Source organism: Pinus tabuliformis, chromosome 2_1 (assembly GCF_031772625.1).
Source record: "Pinus tabuliformis cultivar Carrire ecotype Pingquan chromosome 2_1, CPIR1, whole genome shotgun sequence".
In the NCBI taxonomy this organism is placed as follows: Eukaryota; Viridiplantae; Streptophyta; class Pinopsida; order Pinales; family Pinaceae; genus Pinus; species Pinus tabuliformis.
The window spans coordinates 780805008-780815254 of NC_142299.1; positions in this window are offsets into that span (position 1 = coordinate 780805008).

The following is a 10247-nucleotide window of genomic DNA, read 5'->3' on the forward strand; positions in this document are numbered from 1 at the left end:
TTTGGCAGGAATTTCTTCCCCTCAAACTCTCAAAGTCCGAGGTTTTATTAAACATCGCCCAGTAGTAGTCTTGATTGATAGTGGAAGTACACATAATTTCATCCATCAAAAAGTCGCAGAAGCAGTGCATTGTTTTGTACGAGCAGTTTCTAACTTCCAAGTTCAAATTGCGGATAGAGGCACAATGAAATGTGAAGGCCGCTGTGAAAATGTCAAACTTCAAATGGAGTATTATCAGTTGAAAACCCACATGTTTGCCATACACATGGGGGGTTGCGACATTGTCCTCGGCGCTGAATGGCTCCGCACTCTTAGGCCAATCACAATGGATTTCCAGGAGTTATATATGAGTTTTAAGTAGAACAACTACACACATACCCTCCGTGGACTCCAGGCGGGAGCCCCCTCTATCATCAGCTCGCATAGGATGGAAAAATTGTTAAAAAAGGGCAATCATGGAGTTGTAGCTCAATTTAATTCCATCCAGGCAGTCGAAACCAAGCCTCTGCCAATTCATCCTGAGATGCAACAGATTTTAAATAACCATCTGTCGGTCTTTGACAAGCCTCATGAGCTTCCACCCTCGCGAGGGGAACATGATCATAGCATCACCTTGGTTCCAGGGGCCCAACCCCCAAATGTGCGCCCATACAGATATCCGTTCACCCAAAATAATGAAATAGAAAAAATAATCAAGGAACTTTTGGAAGCAGGTGTCATTCGTCCCAACATTAGTCCTTATTCATCCCCAGTGGTCATGGTGCTCAAGAAAGACGGGGAGTGGCGGATGTGTCCCAACTTCAGGGCCCTCAATAAGTTGACAGTCAAAGATAAATTTCCCATCCCGGTGGTTGATGATTTGCTGGATGAACTCAATGGGGCTCAATTCTTCACTAAGCTGGATCTTCGCTCAGGCTACCACCAGATTCGCATGAAGGAAGTCGACATTCCCAAGACTGCTTTCAGAACTCATGAAGGCCATTATGAATTCCTGGTCATGCCATTTGGTCTTTGTAATGCGCCCTCTACTTTTCAGAGCCTTATGAACCACATTCTCAAACCATATCTCAGGAAATTTGTCCTTGTCTTCTTCGATGACATCCTCATCTATAGTTGCACTTGGGCCGCACATCTTCAGCATGTAGATCTACTCTTGCAACTGCTCCGCAAGCATAAATTATTTGTCAAGATGTCCAAGTGTTCGTTTGGCATGGCAGAAGTAGAATATTTGGGCCACATTGTGGAGCGTGAAGGTGTCAAGGTGGACCCCAAAAGGATCCAGGCAATGCAGGAATGGCCTCAACCTAAGACCTTGAAGAGCTTGAGAGGATTTTTGGGTCTCATAGGCTATTATCGTAAATTTGTCTGCAACTATGGTCGCATAGCGAAGCCCCTCACCCAACTCCTAAAGAAAAATTCATTCTTTTGGAATGAGGAAGCACAACAGGCCTTTACAGCTCTAAAAAATGCCAAGTGTTCCACTCCAGTCTTAGCACTACCTGACTTCACCAAATCTTTTGTCATTGAATGTGATGCTTCGGGTACAGGTATTGGGGCGGTCTTAATGCAAGAAGGGCGACCTTTGGCCTTCACAAGCCAACAACTAAGTGGGAGGAATCTGGGCAATCTACCTACGAGAAGGAAATGATGGCCATCTTACATGCAGTCGAGACCTGGCGACCTTACTTATTGGGGCGACATTTTCAAATCGGCACAGATCATCACAGTCTTAAATATTTTTTGGAGCAACACCTATCCTCCCCACAACAAAATAAATGGCTCGCCAAAATGCTGGGATATGATTATGAGATCATTTACAAGAAAGGGAAAGACAATAGTGTAGCAGATGCCTTATCTCGCCAATTTGAGGAGGAAAGTACTCTGCTAGAAATTTCCCCCCCATTCCAGAATGGATTGAAGAGGCTCGCAGGGAATGGTTTTCACACCCCGGGCTCTCCCAACTCATTTCTCAATTGTAGGTAGATCCAAATTCCACCAAGGGCTACTCGTGGCAGGATGATATTCTTCGCTACAAGGACAGAGTCGTAATATCACCAACATCCACCCTCAAAAGTCGCATTTTGGCAGAATTGCACTCATCTCCCATTGTAGGACATTCGGGCTTTCAGAAGACGTATGCTCGCACCAGAAGATCATTTTTTTGTTGACAGACATGAAAAAGGACATCCTTACTTTCGTAGCAGAATGCGATGTCTGTCAACGCCACAAAGGGGAAACCGTCAACACACCAGGCACATTACAACCATTGCCCATTCCGGCATCAATTTGGACGGAGGTTTCTATGGATTTCATTACAGGTCTTCCAAAGTCAGGGAACAAGTCAGTCATCATGGTGCTTGTGGACCGACTGTCAATTTTTGCTCATTTCTGCGCCCTACCACACCCGTTTACACCAACTTTGGTCGCTCAATCTTTCATGGATCAGATCTTCAAATTGCATGGCATGCCCACTTCTATTGTGTCCGACCGCGACCCGATCTTCACTAGTAATTTTTGGCAGGAACTCTTCAGGATACAAGGCACTCAACTAAAACTCAGTACTTCCTATCATCCGCAAATAGATGGTCAAACCGAAGCCGTTAACAAATGTCTAGAAACCTACCTTAGGTGTTTCACTTCAGAAAAGCAACACCTTTGGGTACAGTGGTTACCTCTGGCTGAATGGTGGTATAACACCAACTATCATGCCACCACCAAAATGACTCCCTATGAAGCAGTATATGGTCAACTCCCGCCTTCACCTACTTCGTATCTCAAGGGGTGCTCAAAAGTACAAGCAGTGGATCAACTCCTACAACACCGCGCAACCATGCTCGCCCATCTTCGAGAGAATCTTCATGAAGCTCAGAACCGCATGAAGCAACAGGTAGATCAACATCGCTCAGAGTGCCAATTTCAAGAAGGGGATCAGGTCTTTTTACGGCTACAACCATATAAGCAAACAACACTCAAAGATAAGGGGTGTCAGAAACTATCTCCCAAATTCTACGGACCATATCAAGTACTTCAGCGCATTGGAGAAGTGGCTTACAAGTTGGCCTTGCCACCTACTGCAAAAATCCATCCAGTTTTCCATGTCTCATGCCTTAAGAAAGTGATTGGGAACAATTGCAGAATTCAGACCAGTCTACCTGAATTAGACGAAGAAGGGTCCATCTGGCTTCATCCCGAATAGGTCCTAGACACACGAGACAAGCAACTGCGCGGCCGCATGATTAAGGAAGTCCTCGTGAAATGGAAAGACACCTCTCCGGAAGATGCAACTTGGGAACCAGCCACTATTCTTCAGCAGTTTTCGCACCTTTAGCCTTGAGGACAAGGCTAGTCTTAAGGGGGAGGGCATGTTAGGGTCCCACCCTAACCCCCTTATTTATGTAATGGGATCACGTCATAGTCAAGAGTCAATAAAGCCCATATTAATAATTGTAAGTGGTTAATCCGCAATTAATGACAGGACCACAATTAGTTGCAAATGGGCCATATTATTAGATAGATGGTATTAATAAAACCCATAGTATTGGCCCGTGGTATTGCATGTATGAGTCATATATAAAGGATAGAGACTCCCTGCAAGGAGCATCGTGTCTTATTTTGTAATCGAGCTCTGCTCTATTGGAGGTTGCCCCCTTGAAGAGGCAAGTGAACATTACTCTCTGAATAATAAAATCATTGCTATTCTGTGTTCTGGGTATCTTTTCTTCGCATATTCTATATTTGGGTATCATTTTGCAGGTTAAGAGCATAACAGCTTCACGAATCTCATATTCAGCAAAGTGCCTTAAAACAATTTCAAAAGAAAGTCATTGTTTTTTCAACAAAGAATCTAGAGATGAAAATGTTCTATTTGAAAGGTCAACAATATCACCCCTTGATTTTGCATTCCTTATAAAATTAATAGCTTCTTCTGCAACATCATCAAAAATAGTTGTACTTTCCGAGTCAAATGATATATTGAAGTCCCTTCGACTAAGGGTGTGAAGATCAAAAACATTCACATCATTTGGTGGAATGAAGCAAGAGAAAATATGGTATTCTTGAAGATCATCTTCAAGATTCATTTCTTGTTTAGAAAAATCAACATCTTCTTCATCTTCAATATTGTCTATAATTGATAGATTTCAATCAACATGCCATGCTCGATTTCAAAAATTCCTCCAATTTTCAATAATAATTTCAACTGAAAGGCCAATTTCTGTAGGAATGTCACAAAATGGCTTGTACAAGAGCAATTTTGTCCAGAAAAAGGTTTCAAATTCCTCTAAAGCCTCACTAGGAATAGAATAAAACCGTGGCCAAACTCGAACAAATACATGAACATCTCTAGGCTTCCATGGATCTTGTTTACGCTTCCATGGATCTTGTTTACACTTGCTATCAAATGTCCAAGATCTTGTTGTTTCTATCAAAGATAGATGTTCAAGGAAAAAAGGTCTCTTCTGATAATGTTTAACAAAAGTATTCTCAGATGAACATTGCAAGCCATCCCTTAAGGATTTCCTAAAAACCATTCTTCCAACATTTAAGGAAACAAATTTCCAACTACAAATGTCAAACAACAAGAGGTAGCTTAAGCAACATATGGCACGTTTCTTGTGCTCCAATGTCACGATCAACAATCATTTATGCAAGAAACCTTCTATATGCACATAAAGCATGATCCTTAGAGCCAATAGAATTTGAAATTCTAGTTAACATATGATGATAACTTTCAGACCTTTTTTTTGCTTTTGATGCATACTTAGCAATATATTTCAAGACATCATAGTGAGAAAGCATTGGCTGGAAATCAAAATTTGCACACCACATTGTTAGAAGGTCAATGTTATGTACATTAAGCCTGTCATCATCTCTTGTTGCCTCATATTTTTTCTTCCTTGATCATCTATGGACAATCTTCAATCATCACAAAGTTCCCATGGAGCATTGTACCGACATGTCAGAATAGTGCCCTTTTTGCATAAACAAGAATCTACAGTACACTTTGTGTGCCTTTGCACACGATTTAACAATTCTTCGTAATCATTATGAGGATTACAAGAAAAAATCTGACCAGTATTCAATACGCAAGGGTCATCATTGAGGCTTCATGGAACCATTATGTTGCGACGATGTATGTCACGTGGATTCCATGCAGTTACATATTTTTCGAAGAATATCTTTTCAATTTGTACATCAGAAGCATTTGACCAATCAAGTATTTCCATGTCAGGAGCGCCTTCTAACCATAGGAAACCATCAATATGTGTTGAATCTCTATGTTACCACTCATATCTGAAAAAAATGAAGATATAGTTACTACAAAAAATATAAATAGAATCATAATAAAAGTTGACAAAGTATAGAAAACAAATTCAACAACACAAACCTGTACCAGAATTCTTTAGCTTTAATATATTTTTGGATAACTTCCTCTCGAAAAATATTGAATCTATGGTGCATAAATGTCGCAACAATATGAGGGTAGTGGATAACATTCTCAATTTTCATACGATGCTCATTTAAAGAACGATAATGTGAATGTATGGGCATGAGGTTATGAAACTCTGGCCACTTTGTGTCAGCTTCACTCAAAGTAAAAAATAAAGATGGACATCCTAACTGAGTAATCATGCCAGTCAATTCAGCTCGAATCTTAGTCCAGTATGCCCTTGTACCACTCACAAAAGAACCAAACTGCATAAGATGCTCAACCAACTTATTATCTGGTAAATTAGATAGTTGGTGATGCAACTCTTCAATTGTTGTAGGTGAGTTATCATGTAAATGTTTCTTTGCAAAAACTGCAGTACTTTCTTGGCTCTGATGCCGCATTATCATTTTCAATAGGTAATATCGAAAGCGAGGATAGCTTCCAAATATCTGATCATAGTACCTAAGAAGATGCAATGCATACTCATGACGTTCAACGCTACAAATACGTTGTTGCAACCAATCTACATCACCAGTGGGGAACAATATTGGGAATTCCATATCTAATAACCCCTTTGTATTATATTCATTCACTGGAGAGGTTCCAATACTGGGCCAATCCATGTCTTGAACATGCGAAGAATCAACATTATCAAGAAATGCTCTAATTTCTTCCACTTCTCTTTGTTCATTTGGTAGGTGAGAAACAAAAGAAGAAGGATGAGAGGGCAAACGCTCAACAAGAAACCCTTAATTATTAGTTTCATTGATCTCAAATTCTTCAATATCACAATCAACAAATTTAAGCCTGGAGGAGACATATGTTGATCCTTTGGGGAAAGCATTCACTGAATCATAGTCAATTACAACATCTTGATAATATTGATCATGTTGGATTTTGAAAAGAAATGCAGCCATCACTCAAGATCTTTTGACATAAAATTGATAATATTTAGACTGAGCGGCATGTCTCCTCACAATTAGAAAGTCAATATCTTCAACATGTTGGGGAATACTTTGTACAATTGTAGAAATATCTTGAGGAAATCTAATTGTATGACCAGTATACTTATATTTCCCACCTCGAGCATGTGTCACTTGCAAAATAGGATTCACATGTGTTATTCACAATTTTTCAACTTGAGTAAGAACTCTTAAAATATGAAGCTGCTCACCAGGATCCATGTTATTATATCGACAAAAACGATGGGCTCCTCTTTCACTCTTACATCGTCTGCAAACAGGTCCTTCAGAATATCTCAAAACTTGGATTCCGGGATATGATTCTTGGAAAATGTGGCACATTTGGACAACTGACAAGCTATCTATCTTTGCTCGAAATATTTTATGCACTGCAATCTTGTTTTCATCAAAATGAATATGATCTCTACTGGCCGAACCATGTTGAAAACCATTTGGAAGAGTAAAATTTCTTCTAACATGTACTTCATCTTCAAGAACATGAGATTCCCTTCACAAATTTGAAACATGTGGAATGGATCTATGAGAAGGTCTTTCAAAATTTATGGTCTGTATTTTGCAAACCTGAGAGGATGTAAAGGTCTATTTGTCATAAAGTATTTTAAAATTTAATTTCCAACTAATTATAAATGAAAAAAATGAATACGAATCAAATGCATCCGAAATTTACACTTGTGTCTTGATTTGGATGAGGGTTATGAAATGGTTGCTCTTGGCTTCTAACATCAGTGGATGGAACATTTTGGGATGTAGTTTCTATGCCTCTATTCAAATGAGTTGTTTCCTGTTTCAAAAAAAAAATGTTATAAAACTAAATTTCCAACAAAGAAAGATTAAAAAATGGAAAAGAAATCAAGTACATTGAACATATACATTAATCTTACAATTTGATGTTTTGGATTCCAATTGTCCAATGTAATGAGATGAAATCATGCTTTCTCCATAAAAGGTTACAAAATACAATGTCCAACCAACTGTAAATGAAAAAATGAGAAAAATATCAAATGCACTCAACATTTACATTTGTTTGGTGATGTGGATGAACGTTATGAGATGGTTCCTCTTCACTTCTAACATCAGTAGATGGAACATATACAAAGTTAATTTGTATGTCTCTATTGAAATGAGTTGTGTCTTGTTCGAAGAAAATAAAATACGCCATAAAATTCAATGTCCAACCAATTAAAAATTTTAAAAATGAAAAGAAAATAAAAAACATTGAAAATGTACATTAGTCTGGCAATTTGATCGTCGAGGAGAATGCACAGGAAGGTTATGACATGCTTCATCTTCACTTCTCAGATTAGTAGATGGAACACTTTGGGAATTAATTTCTAGACCTCTATCAAAATGAGTTGTATCCTATTCGAAGAGAATAAAATAACTTATAATTTTAGTAAACAAAACTTTGTAAATAGAGGAATTTAATAAAACAACCACTACTGTAGTAAAAATGAAAATATCATTATGTTACATCCATTGTTCCATGCGAAATGCTATCAGGGATGACTGATTCTTTTGGTGGGACCACATTACTTTGACAAGCGGGATTGGAAGATCCAATGTTAAGTAATTGGCTCCAAATTATAAAACAAATGGCCAATTAAATTATCATCCAAATCATCACACACAATGTCATCATTACCTCCACCATGGATGTTTTGAAACCTTAGGTTGTCAAAACATGCAATTGGACACACAGAAGGGTTAGGGTGGACATTTGCATCCATGTTATCGATATGATATTCTTCCCGATTACAAGATGTTTCCCCAATGCTATGAACATTTTTAGGAGAGCATCGAACAACAAGATTATGCCGATGAGGAGCATATTCTGATAATGAACTATCAACAGGAAATGTTCTTTCCATTATATCATCCATAGTACGATACTTACGAGGAATTTTAAAATCATTTTCAAGAGTGTCTTCACTCGTTCTTCTATGATATGTAGCTCTCCTATGCTCATTTATTGAATCCTTATTTTGTTGATACGGTAAACGACAACTTTCTTTAGACCTCTCACGTGATTTTGGTGAGAAATTTAATTTTCTTGTACGCTTGCTTGTACCTTGATATGACATGTCTACAATGAATAATAAAATATTCATTATGGAATCATAAACATGGAACATAGAAAATATCTAATATAAACAAACACAAAAGAATGAAAGAGGCACAAGTTTTTTTTTGGAAATCGTAAAAAAAAAAGAAGTGTATATGTTATTTTTTCCAACCATATAAACATATCAAAATGTATAAGGCTTTTTTCCAAATGGCTAAAAACAAAAATGAATTTTTCAAAATGGCTAAAAACAGAAATGAATTCTTCCAAATGGCTTAAACAAAAAAGTCTAAATTTCCATGTATCATATTATAATAAAAACAAAACCCATACTATTGGGACACAATACTCTAAGAATGATATGACTTGGAAGTATATATAGAAATTTGGAACTATATACTATCAAAATATAAATGAAAATATTAAAATGTACATAAATATATAACATTGTTTGAGAATCAATGACAAAAAAAAATACAAATAACATGTATAAAATAACTCATAGCAATTATGATTATACAAAAAAAGAAAAATGCATAACATCAAGACACATTTACATGTAATTAAGAAAACTTTAGGGGAAACAATATGAAATATTTTACATCATAAAGATCGATACAAGCATAATTTTAAAGTATTACCATAAAGACCCATAGTATGTATAGAGACAAAAATGGAAATATTTTCCACAACCATAGAGAGTATATAAAATGGAAATATTTATAGGAACTCCTAAGAATACTAATATCCTAAGAATCCATATCAATATCCAATGGTGGAATCTCATCAACAGAATCCATACGAGGAGCAATTGGAAAAAAATTTCCATACTCAATCAAATCATTACAATCCTCTAGCATTGGGTACCAAAACCCAGACATCTGTTCATTAGTTGAATTATCAATATCTGTTGGAAAACATATTCCAGACATCATGTCATGTAATAGGAAAGGAACTTCACTGTAGTTGCACATAAGAAATAGACCATGGACTATTCAAAATGGAAGATAACCAAGACATTTGTTATTTATATTTGCAGAAGTTTCTTCCAACAACTTCCATCTGAAACCCCAATCATATTCAAAGTAGTCAATTCTTCTTTCAACGCACAGTTGAACAAATTGGAAATGATCTAATTCTTCAATTGACCATACAAAAGTGGAGCCATCATTAACAAGGCATATCAACTGATCCATGTATATTGCTAACAACATACACTGTATGTCAGTGATTGGAACAAATGAAAAACCCCATTCATTTTTTATTACATCAAACCAATAGATTGTATACCCGTACCGAGGATAATATTCATACTCCTTGTCCAGATACAGCCAAAACAATTTACTTTTATAAAACACACCATTCTTAGGGGGTGAAGTGCCACCAAATGGAACAACAGCCCTTTTCCATACCCTATCAAGACTACTGCAAACATAAAATTTAGACTACATTCTATCATACATATGTTTTAGAACAACCCAGTCATATTTTCTACTGCTTACATTTTCCAATAATGAAAAGAATCCCCACTCTCCAATTCGTAGTGGCCATGTGTTTTTAAAGGCCTTTGTAAATGGATTCATTATGAAATAGTTGAGTGTATGGGAGCATTCTTTTGGTAAGGATAAAACCACCATTGGTCCAACAGTATACACTACTTTGTATCTTGAATCTACGAATCGCAAATGAAATGAGATATGTTCCCATTTTGATTAAGGTATTTAGGAGAAAAATAATTGTCTTCACTATTGAGGAAAGCAACCATAAATTC